Source organism: Pseudophryne corroboree, chromosome 9 (genome assembly GCF_028390025.1).
Source record: "Pseudophryne corroboree isolate aPseCor3 chromosome 9, aPseCor3.hap2, whole genome shotgun sequence".
Classification (NCBI taxonomy): domain Eukaryota; kingdom Metazoa; phylum Chordata; class Amphibia; order Anura; family Myobatrachidae; genus Pseudophryne; species Pseudophryne corroboree.
The window spans coordinates 266365905-266383634 of NC_086452.1; the positions used below are offsets into that span (position 1 = coordinate 266365905).

The following is a 17730-nucleotide window of genomic DNA, read 5'->3' on the forward strand; positions in this document are numbered from 1 at the left end:
CCCACCAATGACCCAGGGAGCTTGGGCATTTATCAGCATATATTGGTCATTTATCCGCAAGCTGTTAATTGTATGCCTCATAATAGTGCTCTAGTTTATTTTATGAACCCTAGTAGTGACCTACCTCACGTTATGTCACATTGTAGGGTTGCCAGTAAACATTATAATGTACCCCCAATTTACATTATGACACACAGTTCATATTATCTACAATTATAATGCCCTTCAGCTAATTTTATACCACATTACAATGAGCGGGTGGTCTTCAGTATGCCGGCTGTCGGGATCCTGGCGCACAGTATACCGGCGCCGGAATCCCGACAGCCGGCATACCGACACTTATTCTTCCTCGTGGGGGTCCACGACCCCCCTGGAGGGAGAATAAAATAGCGTGGCGCGTGTAGCGCGCCACCGTGCCCGCAGCGTGGCAAGCGCAGCGAGCCCGCAAGGGGCTCATTTGCACTTGCCACACTGTCGGTAAGCCAGCGGTCGGGCTCCCGGCGCCGGTATGCTGGTCGCTGGGAGCCCGACCGCCGGCATACCCTACTACACCCCAATGAGCAGGTCCAGGGGCATAACTAGATATATTGTAGTCCCCAAGGAAAGTTTGTAACTATGGGCCTAATTCAGAGTTGATCGCACCAGCAATTTTGTTAGCAATCGGGCAAAACATGTACACTGCAGGGGGGGCAGATATAACATGTGCAGAGAGAGTTAGATTTGGGTGGGGTGTGTTCAAACTAAAATATAAATTGCAGTGTAAAAATAAAGCAGCCAGTATTTACCCTGCACAGACACAAAATAACCAACCCACCCAAATCTAACTCTCTCTGCACATGTTATATCTGCCACACCTGCAGTGCACATGGTTTTGCCCAACTGCTAACAAATTTGCTGCTGTGATCAACACTGCCTTATGGCAAGACAAAGGGCGATCGGACACAGGTCACGGTAATGCAGTCATAGATGAGGAAACCAAATTCGGACAGTTCTACCCCTAATAATTGGGAAGAAAAAATGATATGCAATTTTTTCTTTAGGATACGGTCCTAGTTGGTGGTGCGCCCAGATCCAGAAAGTACAAGTACTATTAAATGGGAGAAAGAGAAGGCTCTTGTGTGGGCGCACTCTTATACAATAAAGGAAGATACCTGTAATATGTGAAAGGAAGTATTTAAAACATAATTTTTAATGGTAAAGTTTAAAACATAATTACCCACATAGGTGATCCATATGAAATAAAGAATTTATGAAAAAAAATGTTAAAATGTTCTGGTCTTTTTTTTTTTCACAAAAAGTGATTGGAAAGGTTGTAGACACTTGGTTGTCTTACCCCCATTTCCCCTGACCAGTACAGAATTTCTGTATTGATGGGACCAAGGAGTGGTCACAAAATAGTGATAGCTATGTCTAAGTAGGACCACTTAAATTAAGTCAATGCAGTAGAATTTATTGGTCACCAATGATAAACACCTAACTGATGACTGATACCACGTATGTTGATATAGACTGGGCGTTGAGCTGCAGTGAGGAAGAATTAATGGATAAGGAAAAAAGATTAAGTGGTGATACTGCTGTTGGTGTCACATTTCACATAGGAAGGAAATTAATTCCTACTCTACAACACCAGGTATTCACAGGAAGTCTCCTCTCCAGGTACTAACCCGGCCCAACGCTGTTTGGCTTCCAAGATCGGACGAGATCGGGCATTGGCAGCGTGGTATGATAGTAGAGAAGATATGCGATCTGTATACCAATGAGAGTGCACCTATATAGGAAATTAGTAAAAGTATGGCTATAATTAAAGAGGAAAGGAAAGAGATATGAATAGGTAAGGTAGATAAAAATGTGTGGATCTATGTTCTACGTTAGGCACGGCGCAACAAATCCCACGTCCGTGGTATTATGCGCCATGGATCGTAGATGAGAGTCCACGGAAAAGTGATGGAGAGAAAAAAGGTAAAGGCAAAAATTACTGAATTTTTTTCTCCAATTGTGTAATGAGACAATACAATAAAAAGATACTGCATTAAACATCAAGTCAGTTATAGAAAATTTATATGTCACCATTAATGATATTATGCGCCTGACACAAAGTGCTGTTTTTAGCACAAAAATTGGACATGAAAAATCTGATCCTCACAGGAAAAATATATATTGCGTATTATCCAGGGTGAACCAGAAATACAATCATAACATTTTTGTTATCAGTTTCTGGGATGGTACTAAAGATCACTGTGGGTGGGGCAGTGTAACAGTATGCTTGCCTCTTATCTGCGATCAAACAGCCTATCTGCAAATTCAGACAGTGCAGGCACAGGATATCTGCCAAGTGCTAAAAAAACACAAAATAATAGGACAATATGGCAATATATTTGCCTCTATTTAAGATTGGACCCAAAGCCTGTAACACCCGACAGTCTTCCCATAAAGATGTCTGTTCTGATGCAAATCTAAAGTATATGCATATAAATATACAAAGTGTAAATACACCAAGATAACGTGTTACTGTCTGTGAAATATGTTCACAAGACAGATACAGGCTTACGATACTCCAAACTGAGAGGTCAGGGTAGGAATGTCAGGGCATCGTCATGTGAAGGAAATGGTGCCAAAAGATCAAGACTATTCGGCGGAGCTGACAGCTGCTAGAAAAGAGTTTTCCCCAGTTTGTTCATACCTGATCAAGAAAGGGAAAAAATTTGCCGTGTTATACCCGGCACGACTCCGCATTTACAATGGATCCTCACACGTAGATTTTACCTCAGTGACCGATGCTCAACAGTACTTGGAAGAACTGCACACTGATATGAATGCCCAATCTGGGCAATACGATGATTGAAGTGACTGTCTACTATGAGGGTTCCCCAAACGCTCTCCTGCACATCTGTGCACATTCATTCATACATGACTATGTGCACAGTTCCTTACTTTAAAGCACTATTTGTTTGTTTAAATTCATTTGATCTTCCTTTTACAGAATTAGTGCAGTGACTCAGTCCGCATTGGGACTACACCTGCTTTCCCATACCACCCCCCCCCCCTTACCCAGTCTTTTTAGACATTCCTTTTCAGCGCCTGAGCAGTGTTGCAGAGCTGTTCTCATGCTCCCTATGTTAAATTTCAGGTTATCACACATTGGAAGTCTACCTTCCTAAGTTACGCATCACAGATACGGTCAATCTTGGCTTGGAAAGGTACGAGTCGGGGACCCAATCTCTGCTTGATGCATTTGGTATTGTTGTATGCTTTTATGTTTTGTATGTTTGTATTTTGTTGTTTTCAGGAACTAATTTGTTCCTGGCCTGCCCCCCCCCCCCCCCCTCACACTTATTGGCATCCAAACTCTTGCTATCGAGGTGATATCATTGCTTTTATTCTCCTCTTATATGCTGAATAATGATGTCTTCATGCAGTATATTTATGTTGATATATGATGTTGTTACTTAAAATTGGTTCGTTAAATGTAGGAGTAAATTAACCTTCAAAAAGAAGGAATCTCTTGCTATATTTGACTAAACAACACATTGATAAAGCCTTCCTTCAGGAGACACACCTCCTACCTGATAACGTCCTCAGATTACAAGTCCTTGGCTGGCGAGTATTACACTCTGCTTCATATACATCAAAGAAAAGAGGTGTAGTCATCTTAGCTAAAAGAACCGTTCCCATCGAACTCCTATCATCTTCGAAAGACCCCGATGGGCGCTTTGTTTTATTAGAGGTTAAGATTGGTGTAACAGTCTATGTTTTTTGTAACTTGTATGCACCCAATGTTTCTCCCCAAAAATTCTATGCTATTATTCTCACCGCACTTCAACAACACACTCACTTACCTATGCTTGTTTGTGGTGATTTTAATATGTACATTTCTCCACACTTAGACAAACAGGGTTCTTCTAACAAATCTTACCTGGCTCAGAAATATGGCATACCCATGCTGATAGACAAACTTCAGCTGCTTGATATCTGGAGAATGCATCACCCGACCGACAAGGTATATAGTTATACGTGCCTATATTTTTCCTCTACCTCCAAACTATCATGTAATGGATATCTATCACAACCTATCCCCATATTGAGAGGCACTAGACAAGGCTGCCCCCTATCCTCTTTGCTCTTTGACATTGCATTGGAACCGCTGGCAATTACGTTACGAGACTCCCTCCTTTATCAAGGCATTCGTGTAGTCCCGATTGACCTCCGAATTTGCCTATTTGCAGACGACATGCTTTTGTTCTTATCACACCCAGAACATTCCCTTTCAGTAGTAATGGACATCATTACTCGATTCAGCACTTTTTCAGGCTACAAAATAAACATTGATAAGTCAGAAATCATGCCCATCTCAGGATCTCTGGATTTTATACATTCCGACCCATCTTTACACACCATGAAGGTAGTCCCAACACACTTTAAATACTTAGGCATCCAAGTACCGGCCAAGCTTTCTGACCTCTATGACCTTAACTTCACTTCTTTAATACTGCGCATCTCTAACATTTTAGGGGGATGGAAATCTCTTCCTCTATCTTTGTTAGGCAGAGTGGTGGTCATAACACACATAATTTTCCCCAAATTACTCTACCTGATGCAGATGCTTCCTATACGCATATCCAATAAAGACATTTCTTTTTTAAATACCACCTTCCAAAAGTTTCTTTGGAGAGGGGGGAAATCCCGCATTGCACGGAAGAAACTACAAATGTCACGTAAACATGGTGGCCTAGGCCTTCCTGACCTACTGGTCTATACCCATTCGATTCTTTTCAGATATGCCTCTGATTGGCTCTTGGAAAAAAGCATGTTCACTGAGTATAACTTAGACTCTGCGCTACTACACCCACTATCACCTAACGCCCTCCTCCACACCCCGAGAGCAAAACTACCCCCTAAGTTACTCCTCAATCCACTCTTCAAAGACACGTACATATCATGGCTGGCTATTAACAAAAAGTTTAAACGCGACCATCAATACACCAAACATATTTCCTTATGGGGAAATCCCCTTTTTGAGCTGGGAAGAGACTCCTCTATTTTTCACAGACTCTACTTGAAGGGAATCCAAGCTATCTCAGATGTATTTGACTCAGGGGGCATATTGTACACCTTTCCCGCCATCCAGGAAAAGTTTGGACTCACATCACAACATATTTACCCCTACATGCAATTTCAGCACTTTGTTTCCTCCTTATCCCACTTTGCACCGTCCTACTCCACCCCCGATGACATAGATTCACTCCTACACTTCCTAAATCAGCCTACTTACAGATTGAAATTCCTCTATCTTCCTTTACTGACATTATACAAAGATAAGATCTGTACCTCCATAGTATCCCAATGGTCTGTAGATCTCCCTTTGATAGAATCATCCGCTACAATATTTCAACATTACGACCGTTCTATCAAATTACTAAGAGCCTCCTTATTACAAGAGGTTCAAACCAAGATGATACATAGGGCCTACATCACACAAATGCAACGCCAGCACTATATACCTTCTGGACTCAAATGTTGCCTGAAATGCTCTTCTGCATCGGCGACATTCATACACTATGTATGGCATTGCCACAAAATCCGAATGTTTTGGAATAAGACTGTATGTTTTATTAATACTACTTTAAAATTGCAACTTGGACTAGACCCAATCCCTTGTATTTTTGCTAACGTTAAACCTTGGATACAGCAGGGCATGTTACCAAACATGATCCCTTTTCTCACGATACTGGTATCTGTAGCGAAAAAAGTTATTATGAGACATTGGATTTTGTCGACCTCCCCCTCGCTGTGTGAAGTGAAAGCCCTACTCCTCAAGATCCTCTATTTTGACAGGTAGTCGATACTTCCTGACTTGGAAAGGAGGGTAGTCTGCTTTTATAGAAAATGGGGCATATACATTAATACACTTAATGGGGTGACGCGATCCAAGATATTCCAGCTCTATGAGAACACTGATTGGAAGACCTCACCTAATTAGTGTATTCCCCTGGGTCAAACTACAAGGTACTTTGTTTGCCTATTCCTCTAACCTGAATCCCCTCCTTTCCTCCTCCCCTTTTACTTGGTCTTAAAATGACTATACTGATTATGACATCCTATTTTTACATTTAAATACCTTCTCGATGCAGAACCCCTCTTTATCGGAATAATGTCCCCCTCCCCCCTTCCTTGATTAGTTAATATGCTAAGTTATTGAGAGAGAGAGAATTACAATTGATATTGTAACCCTATGGATATGCTAAAGGCAACAGGCACACTAATTGTTTGTTGATACTTTATTATCATTATACGACACTCGTATATAGAAGTTACAATCTGCTTCTTATTGCTCGATGATAATTCTATACATCAGATGTCTGGACAAATTGGTGGTAATTGTACATGTTACATTATGTTGCCTTATCCCTAGCTTTGATCTTCTCTCTCTTCTTCTGTAATGATTATTATTGTTGTTATCCTGTAAGAAAATCCAATAAAAATATGTAAAATAAATAAATAAATAATGTTTTAAATACTTCCTTTCGCATATTACAGGAATCTTCCTTTATTGTATAACAGTGCGCCCACACAAGAGCCTTCTCTTTCTCCCATTTGATAGTACATCAACTCTGACTTACCCAATAGTGAAACATTTACATAACACAACCTTGAAATGGAAGGTGAGCCCCTTGCAGCTCTAGGCCCCATAGCAATTGCACTCCCTGCACCTATGGTAGCTACATCCCTGTATATAGGTGTGTGTGTGTGTGTGTGTGTGTGTGTGTGTGTGTGTGTGTGTGTGTGTGTGTGTGTGTGTGTATATATATCCACGATTACCTTTCTGAAAAAAGTGTCATAGCCTGCCATTCATGGCACTAGATAATCTTTCATCCCAAGACATATATGGCAGGCCATGTGTAAATCATCTGAAATATAATGCAGTACCACTTTACAGACAACAGGTGGCATTTTCAGAAACTGACTAAGCAGAAAGTCTGAGAGAAAGATTCTAGAGGGGGAAATTCAGACCTGATCGTAACAGCAATTTTGTTAACAGATGGGCAAAACCATGGGGGTCATTCCAACCTGATCGCACACTAGGTTTTTTTCGCTGTGGTGCGATCAGGTCAAAACTGAGCATGCACCGCAATGCGCATGCGCATCGTACAGGTACAAAGCGGATCGTTAGATTTGGGTGTGGTGTGTTCAAACTGAAAAATAAAACAGCCAGTATTTACCCTGCACAGAAACAAAATAACCCACCCAAATCTAACTCTCTCTGCACGTTATATCTGCCTCCCCTGCACTGCACATGGTTTATCCCATCTGCTAAAAAATTGATCATACGATCTATATGTGCAGGGCAATTTATCCATCAGAATATCAGTATCTTTTGTAGTTTTTACTTCTAATTTATTATTTTATTTATTATTTTTTAGGTTATATTGTGTCAACGTATGATGTGCTAAGTCCCAACACTGGCTATCACTATAATGATTAATATGCGGTAGTTATTCTGTATAGGTACCATGATTGGTTAGTATTATAAACTATGGATATGTGGTAGCTGTTGAAGCAATGATGTATGGATTATAGATGAATTTTAATCTGTCTGAATATGTGTTTATATATAAGCTTTTTTGGAGAGATCATATTGTATAGGAGTCTCTCAAATTACAATATTCTAGTTTGTTTAGATATAGTTATAATGGATATGTAAGCCATGATGTTTTAAATCCATGTAGATTGCACTAGCCAAATTGATAATGAAATACAGGTGTTTGATGAGGTATAAATTAATGGTGAGACTGATCATAGCCACACCCCCTGATGAAGTCTATCGACGAAACGCGTTGGGCGTGGCCTGTGGAGCAAGAGACATACTGTGTGAACTTTGCCTGAGTCCCGGTGAAAAAACGAGCGGCACCGGCGGTTCCTGAAATCAAGCGTACGAGCAAGTACGGGAGGGAGCGGTTCCGAGGCTTGGCCGTTATATGGAGGATCGAGTTCACCATTTTAAACTGAGATGTATGTGAGCATTGTTTCTTAATAAATGGAATTGTAAACTTTTTATTTATATCTGCGCTCTCCATCTTTCTTTCGTTACATGTTCTTTGGAATCAGTGGCTCTGATTCCTAACGGAGGAAGCGGCGGCAGCGTACATCAGAAAGAACGGGACACAGGACAAATAACAATGGACTGATATACTTAAAGGAAAGTTTGTCTAAATGCGCAGCTTTTTATCTATACTTTTATATATATATATATATATATATATATATATAATATGCCACTGCCCACCAATGACCCAGGGAGCTTGGGCATTTATCAGCATATATTGGGCATTTATCCGCAAGCTGTTAATTGTATGCCTCATAATAGTGCTCTAGTTTATTTTATGAACCCTAGTAGTGACCTACCTCACGTTATGTCACATTGTAGGGTTGCCAGTAAACATTATAATGTACCCCCAATTTACATTATGACACACAGTGCCCCCAGTTCATATTATCTAAAATTATAATGCCCTTCAGTTCATTTTATACCACATTACAATGAGCGGGTGGTCTTCAGTATGCCGGCTGTCGGGATCCTGGCGCACAGTATTTCGGCGCCGGAATCCCGACAGCCGGCATACCGACACTTATTCTCCCTCGTGGGGGTCCACGACCACCCTGGAGGGAGAATAAAATAGCGTGGCGTGTGTAGCGCGCCACCGTGCCCGCAGCGTGGCAAGCGCAGCGAGCCCGCAAGGGGCTCATTTGCACTCGCCACACTGTCAGTAAGCCGGCGGTTGGGCTCCCGGCGCCGGTATGCTGGACGCTGGGAGCCCGACCGCCGGCATACCCTATTACACCCCCATGAGCAGGTCCAGGGGCATAACTAGATATATTGTAGTCCCCAAGGAAAGTTTGTAACTATGGGCCTAATTCAGAGTTGATCGCACCAGCAATTTTGTTAGCAATTGGGCAAAACCATGTGCACTGCAGGGGGGGCAGATATAACATGTGCAGAGAGAGTTAGATTTGGGTGGGGTGTGTTCAAACTGAAATATAAATTGCAGTGTAAAAATAAAGCAGCCAGTATTTACCCTGCAGAGACACAAAATAACCAACTCACCCAAATCTAACTCTCTCTGCACATGTTATATCTGCCACACCTGCAGTGCACATGGTTTTGCCCAACTGCTAACAAATTTGCTGCTGTGATCAACTCTGGCTTATGGCAAGACAAAGGGCGATCAGACACAGGTCACGGTAATGCAGTCATAGATGAGGAAACCAAATTCGGACAGTTCTACCCCTAATAATTGGGAAGAAAAAATGATATGCAATTTTTTCTTTATGATACGGTCCTAGTTGGTGGTGCGCCCAGATCCAGAAAGTACAAGTACTATCAAATGGGAGAAAGAGAAGGCTCTTGTGTGGGCGCACTCTTATACAATAAAGGAAGATACCAATAATATGTGAAAGGAAGTATTTAAAACATAATTTTTAATGGTAAAGTTTAAAACATAATTACCCACATAGGTGATCCATATGAAATAAAGAATTTATGAAAAAAATGTTAAAATGTTCTGGTCTTTTTTTTCACAAAAAGTGATTGGAAAGGTTGTAGACACTTGGTTGTCTTACCCCCATTTCCCCTGACCAGTACAGAATTTCTGTATTGATGGGACCAAGGAGTGGTCACAAAATAGTAATAGATATGTCTGAGTAGGACCACTTAAATTAAGTCAATGCAGTAGAATTTATTGGTCACCAATGATAAACACCTAACTGATGACTGATACCACGTATGTTGATATAGACTGGACATTGAGCTGCAGTGAGGAAGAATTAATGGATAAGGAAAAAAGATTAAGTGGTGATACTGCTGTTGGTGTCACATTTCACATAGGAAGGAAATTAATTCCTACTCTACAACACCAGGTATTCACAGGAAGACTCCTCTCCAGGTACTAACCCGGCCCAACGCTGTTTGGCTTCCAAGATTGGACGAGATCGGGCATTGGCAGCGTGGTATGATAGTAGAGAAGATATGCGATCTGTATACCAAAGAGAGTGCACCTATATAGGAAATTAGTAAAAGTATGGCTATAATTAAAGAGGAAAGGAAAGAGATATGAATAGGTAAGGTAGATAAAAATGTGTGGATCTACGTTCTACGTTAGGTACGGCGCAACAAATCCCACGTCCGTGGTATTATGCGTCATGAATCGTAGATGAGAGTCCACGGAAAAGTGATGGAGAGAAAAAAGGCAAAGGCAAAAATTACTGAATTTTTTTCTCCAATTGTGTAATGAGACAATACAATAAAAAGATACTGCATTAAACATCAAGTCAGTTATAGAAAATTTATGTCACCATTAATGATATTATGCGCCTGATACCAAGTGCTGTTTTTAGCACTAAAATTGGACATGAAAAATCTGATCCTCACAGGAAAAATATATATTGCGTATTATCCAGGGTGAACCAGAAATACAATCATAACATTTTTGTTATCAGTTTCTGGGATGGTACTAAAGATCACTGTGGATGTGGCAGTGTAACAGTATGCTTGCCTCTTATCTGCGATCAAACAGCCTATCTGCAAATTCAGACAGTGCAGGCACAGGATATCTGCCAAGTGCTAAAAAAACACAAAATAATAGGACAATATGGCAATATATTTGCCTCTATTTAAGATTGGACCCAAAGCCTGTAACACCCGACAGTCTTCCCATAAAGATGTCTGTTCTGATGCAAATCTAAAGTATATGCATATAAATATACAAAGTGTAAATACACCAAGATAACGTGTTACTGTCTGTGAAATATGTTCACAAGACAGATACAGGCTTACGATACTCCAAACTGAGAGGTCAGGGTAGGAATGTCAGGGCATCGTCATGTGAAGGAAATGGTGCCAAAAGATCAAGACTATTCGGCGGAGCTGACAGCTGCTAGAAAAGAGTTTTCCCCAGTTTGTTCATACCTGATCAAGAAAGGGAAAAAATTTGCCTTGTTATACCCGGCACGACTCCGCATTTACAATGGATCCTCACACGTAGATTTTACCTCAGTGACCGATGCTCAACAGTACTTGGAAGAACTGCACACTGATATGAATGCCCAATCTGGGCAATACGATGATTGAAGTGACTGTCTACTATGAGGGTTCCCCAATCGCTCTCCTGCACATCTGTGCACATTCATTCATACATGACTATGTGCACAGTTCCTTACTTTAAAGCACTATTTGTTTGTTTAAATTCATTTGATCTTCCTTTTACAGAATTAGTGCAGTGACTCAGTCCGCATTGGGACTACACCTGCTTTCCCATACCCCCCCCCCCCCTTACCCAGTCTTTTTAGACATTCCTTTTCAACGCCTGAGCAGTGTTGCGGATCTGTTCTCATGCTCCCTATTTTAAATTTCAGGTTATCACACATTGGAAGTCTACCTTCCCAAGTTTACGCATCACAGAGACGGTCAATCTTGGCTCGGAAAGGTACGAGTCGGGGACCCAATCTCTGCTTGATGCATTTGGTATTGTTGTATGCTTTTATGTTTTGTATGTTTGTATTTTGATGTTTTCAGGAACTAATTTGTTCCTGGCCTGCTCCCCCCCCCCCCCCCCCCCCCTCACACTTATTGGCATCCAAACTCTTGCTATCGAGGTGATATCATTGCTTTTATTCTCCTCTTATATGCTGAATAATGATGTCTTCATGCAGTATATTTATGTTGATATATGATGTTGTTACTTAAAATTGGTTCGTTAAATGTAGGAGTAAATTCACCTTCAAAAAGAAGGAAACTCTTGCTATATTTGACTAAACAACACATTGATAAAGCCTTCCTTCAGGAGACACACCTCCTACCTGATAACGTCCTCAGGTTACAAGTCCTTGGCTGGCGAGTATTACACTCTGCTTCATATACATCAAAGAAAAGAGGTGTAGTCATCTTAGCTAAAAGAACCGTTCCCATCGAACTCCTGTCATCTTCGACAGAACCCGATGGGCGCTTTGTTTTATTAGAGGTTAAGATTGGTGTAACAGTCTATGTTTTTTGTAACTTGTATGCACCCAATGTTTCTCCCAAAAAATTCTATGCTATTATTCTCACCGCACTTCAACAACACACTCACTTACCTATGCTTGTTTGTGGTGATTTTAATATGTACATTTCTCCACACTTAGACAAACAGGGTTCTTCTAACAAATCTTACCTGGCTCAGAAATATGGCATTCCCATGCTGATAGACAAACTTCAGCTGCTTGATATCTGGAGAATGCATCACCCGACCGACAAGGTATATACGTGCCTATCGGCAGCCCACGGTTCCCTATCCTATCCCTATAATGACTACATTTTAGTTTCGCCCTCTCTGTTTTCTAAAATAGAGGAGGTGGAAATATCTCCCATCTGCATATCTGACCATGCCATGGTCTGGCTAACACTACGCACCACTATAGACCAAGGCCCTCACATTCAATGGCGCTACCCCACTTCCTTTGCCACATCTTTTACATTTCGTAGCAAAGTCCTAGCTACTTGGGCAGATTATGAACTACTCAACACAGAATTATTATCTATTGACCCTTCATTATTCTGGCAGGCATCCAAGTCGGCACTTAGAGGAACAATTATAGCTTACACCCATTCCTTTAAAAAGAAACGGCAACTGACTACCTTTCTCAACAATCTAATCTCACTACCTCTGATCAACTCTACATGTCTGACCCCTCCCCATTAATAAATCGACTTACTCCCTCGCAAAGACCCACTTTGATGCCTTGCTTAATAAATTAGAATCTACGTACTCTTTCCGCAAGGATCATCTATTCTTTCTGTTCGGTAACAAGGTGGGCAAACTACTGACAAATCTTCTACGCAGCCAATCCCCACCAATGGTGATTCACCCATTGAGGCTCCCAGATGGCTCCTTGGAATCTCGTAGTGCATATATAGTTGACTACATGACAGACTTCTATACTTTATTGTACTCAACCACCACAAATGACACTCAGACTGACGACTCCTTTTGGGATGACCTAATTGTTCCGACGCTCCCATCAACTGCCTCTGACTTACTGACAGCTCCAATAACAGATCTAAAACAGGAATAGAGTCAATAGCTTCTTTTGGCGCATGGGAAAAAGCCTCCAAGATAAGGAGGTAATTGTACTTTCCTAATTACAATAATGTAACGTTGATATTTGTCGTACCCCCACTCACGCTGATAAGGAGTGGGTTACACACATCAAGGTATCTTTTATTCTCCCATATCACACTCAAGGTATAAAGGTAATCCTGGATATCGTACCCCAACTCACACAGCAATGAATATCAGGACTCCTATCAAGGTTTCTTTATATCGTTCTTCTCAGAATGGTTCATGGAAGTGTATCCTCAATGTGTAATAGCCTCATAAACATGAAATCAAAAGAAATATCCAGTGTGTAGTAAATTCTATTAGCATATATTACATATATGATTCGTAATAATAAGTCACTCCCGTGCCTAGATTGCACCCTTGCTCATTCCACCGAATAAGGTATCCTTATAGTTCCAAGTGCAATATCGACATGTGTACCCTTCACCGAAGTATATATAAGGTGTGCGTACCCCTCACTCACAGAATGAATATGGGGAAGACTCATATAACGGTATCTTTATGTGAAGAAATGTGTCTAGCAGGCTTACCCCAACTCACACATGGGTATGGAAGCTGAATCTCATCAAGGTATCTTTATCCAGTCCTTTCTCCCAACTGGAGGCGAATCACAAAAACCTCTATAGCACTTTGGAGGGGGGAGCACCTGACCTCCAAACTCCAAATCAAAGAGGGGGTATTCAAAAAGAATCTTTTTCTTTCTCCACAGTCAAGTAAGTCCCAAACGTAAAAAAATGTTCCACAAAATTTTATTTAAAACAAGCCAATAAAACAATTCATCTAAAAAGCATGCAAAAATGGTTTAAAAGTAATTCCGTTAGAACAGGCCTGGCCAACCTGTGGCTCTCCAGCAGTTGTGAAACTACAAGTCCCATCATACCTTGCCACAGTTTTGCTATTAGGGAATGCTAAAACTGTGGCAGGGCATGCTGGGATGTGTAGTTTCACTACATCTGGAGAGCCACAGGTTGGCCAGGCCTGCGTTAGAAGGATGGCTACTCACACAAAGATCAGTTCCGACGCTCCCATCAACTGCCTCTGACTTACTGACAGCTCCAATAACAGAGCTGGAAGTCAAAACCATGATTTCTAATTTAAAATCAGGGAAGGCACCAGGACCCGATGGTCTGACGACCGAATATTACACACTCCTAGCTCCTTCCATTGTCCCTATTTTGACAGCTCTATACAACCAAATTATCTCCACACATACCCTCCCAAGATATTTAATCTCAGCTATAATTAAGCTAATCCCGAAACCAGGAAGAGACCTTAGCAACCCCTCCTCTTACAGACCAATATCACTCCTCAACCAGGATTATAAAATCCTGATGAAAATCCCAGTTGACAGACTAAAAATTTTCCTTCCTTCTATAATCCACACAGATCAATCTGGATTTGTAGCTGGACGACACTCCGTCACTAATGTTTGAAGGGTCTTTTCGGCTATCTTCTCGGTCTCCCAAACGGCCTCACCAATGCCCAGCGCCATACTCTCCCTGGATGCCGAGAAGGCCTTCGACATGGTGATCTGGGATCATCTCTTTTCCACCATGACCAGATTTGGTTTCCCAGACAGCTTTATTAAGATTATTAAAACTCTATATTTTTCCTCTACCTCCAAACTATCATGTAATGGATATCTATCACAACCTATCCCCATATTGAGAGGCACTAGACAAGGCTGCCCCCTATCCCCTTTGCTCTTTGACATTGCATTGGAACCGCTGGCAATTACGTTACGAGACTCCCTCCTTTATCAAGGCATTCGTGTAGTCCCGATTGACCTCCGAATTTGCCTATTTGCAGACGACATGCTTTTGTTCTTATCACACCCAGAACATTCCCTTTCAGTAGTAATGAACATCATTACTCGATTCAGCACTTTTTCAGGCTACAAAATAAACATTGATAAGTCAGAAATCATGCCCATCTCAGGATCTCTGGATTTTATACATTCCGACCCATCTTTACACACCATGAAGGTAGTCCCAACACACTTTAAATACTTAGGCATCCAAGTACCGGCCAAGCTTTCTGACCTCTATGACCTTAACTTCACTCCTTTAATACTGCGCTTCTCTAACATTTTAGAGGGATGGAAATCTCTTCCTCTATCTTTGTTAGGCAGAGTGGTGGTCATAACACACATAATTTTCCCCAAATTACTCTACCTGATGCAGATGCTTCCTATACGCATATCCAATAAAGACATTTCTTTTTTAAATACCACCTTCCAAAAGTTTCTTTGGAGAGGGGGGAAATCCCGCATTGCACGGAAGAAACTACAAATATCACGTAAACATGGCGGCCTAGGCCTTCCTGACCTACTGGTCTATACCCATTCGATTCTTTTCAGATATGCCTCTGATTGGCTCTTGGAAAAAAGCATGTAACTTAGACTCTGCGCTACTACACCCACTATCACCTAACGCCCTCCTCCACACCCCGAGAGCAAAACTACCCCCTAAGTTACTCCTCAATCCACTCATGGCTGGCTATTAACAAAAAGTTTAAACGCGACCATCGATACACCAAACATATTTCCTTATGGGGAAATCCCCTTTTTGAGCCAGGAAGAGACTCCTCCATTTTTCACAGACTCTACTTGAAGGGAATCCGAGCTATCTCAGATGTATTTGACTCAGGGGGCAAATTGTACACCTTTCCCGCCATCCAGGAAAAGTTTGGACTCACATCACAACATATTTACCCCTACATGCAATTTCAGCACTTTGTTTCCTCCTTATCCCACTTTGCACCGTTCGACTCCACCCCCGATGACATAGATTCACTCCTACACTTCCTAAATCAGCCTACTTACAGATTGAAATTCCTCTATCTTCCTTTACTGACATTATACAAAGATAAGATCTGTACCTCCATAGTATCCCAATGGTCTGTAGATCTCCCTTTGATAGAATCACCCGCTACAATATTTCAACATTACGACTGTTCTATGAAATTACTAAGATCCTCCTTATTACAAGAGGTTCATACCAAGATGATACATAGGGCCTACATCACACAAATGCAATGCCAGCACTATATACCTTCTGAACTCAAATGTTGCCTGAAATGCTCTACTGCATCGGCGATATTCATACACTATGTATGGCATTGCCACAAAATCCGAATGTTTTGGAATAAGACTGTATGTTTTATTAATACTACTTTAAAATTGCAACTTGGACTAGACCCAATCCCTTGTCTTTTTGCTAACGTTAAACCTTGGATACAGCAGGGCATGTTACCAAACATGATCCCTTTTCTCACGATACTGGTATCTGTAGCGAAAAAAGTTATTATGAGACATTGGATTTTGTCGACCTCCCCCTCGCTGTGTGAAGTGAAAGCCCTACTCCTCAAGATCCTCTATTTTGACAGGTAGTCGATACTTCCTGACTTGGAAAGGAGGGTAGTCTGCTTTTATAGAAAATGGGGCATATACATTAATACACTTAATGGGGTGACGCGATCCAAGATATTCCAGCTCTATGAGAACACTGATTGGTGGCATTATAAACGATTGGAAGACCTCACCTAATTAGTGTATTCCCCTGGGTCAAACTACAAGGTACTTTGTTTGCCTATTCCTCTAACCTGAATCCCCTCCTTTCCTCCTCCCCTTTTACTTGGTCTTAAAATGACTATACTGATTATGACATCCTATTTTTACATTTAAATACCTCCTCGATGCAGAACCCCTCTTTAGCGAATAATGTCCCGTCCCCCTCCCCCCTTCCTTGATTAGTTAATATGCTAAGTTATTGAGAGAGAATTACAATTGATATTGTAACCCTATGGATATGCTAAAGGCAACAGGCACACTAATTGTTTGTTGATACTTTATTATCATTATACGACACTCGTATATAGAAGTTACAATCTGCTTCTTATTGCTCGATGATAATTCTATACATCAGATGTCTGGACAAATTTTGGTGGTAATTGTACATGTTACATTATGTTGCCTTATCCCTAGCTTTGACCTTCTCTCTCTTCTTCTGTAATGATTATTATTGTTGTTATCCTGTAAGAAAATCCAATAAAAATATGTAAAAAAAATAAATAAATAATGTTTTAAATACTTCCTTTCGCATATTACAGGAATCTTCCTTTATTGTATAACAGTGCGCCCACACAAGAGCCTTCTCTTTCTCCCATTTGATAGTACATCAACTCTGACTTACCCAATAGTGAAAAATTTACATAACACAACCTTGAAATCGAAGGTGAGCCCCTTGCAGCTCTAGGCCCCATAGCAATTGCACTCCCTGCACCTATGGTAGCTACATCCTTGTATATAGGTGTGTGTGTGTGTGTGTGTGTGTGTGTGTGTGTGTGTGTGTGTGTGTGTGTGTGTGTGTGTGTGTGTGTGTGTGTGTGTGTGTGTGTGCGCGCGTGTGTGTGTGTGTGTGTGTCTGTGTCTGTGTGTGTATATATATATCCACGATTACCTTTCTGAAAAAAGTGTCATAGCCTGCCATTCATGGCACTAGATAATCTTTCATCCCAAGACATATATGGCAGGCCATATGTAAATCATCTGAAATATAATGCAGTACCACTTTACAGATAA

General features: G+C 41.1%; 2 pseudogenes; both read right to left on the bottom strand.

Moving 5' to 3' along the window:
• Nucleotides 1–1615: 1615 nt before the first annotated feature.
• LOC134960972 (5S ribosomal RNA) lies at nucleotides 1616–1734 on the bottom strand (annotated as a pseudogene).
• Nucleotides 1735–9897: 8163 nt separating this feature from the next.
• Nucleotides 9898–10016, bottom strand: LOC134963380 (5S ribosomal RNA; annotated as a pseudogene).
• Between the last annotated feature and the right edge of the window lie 7714 nt (nucleotides 10017–17730).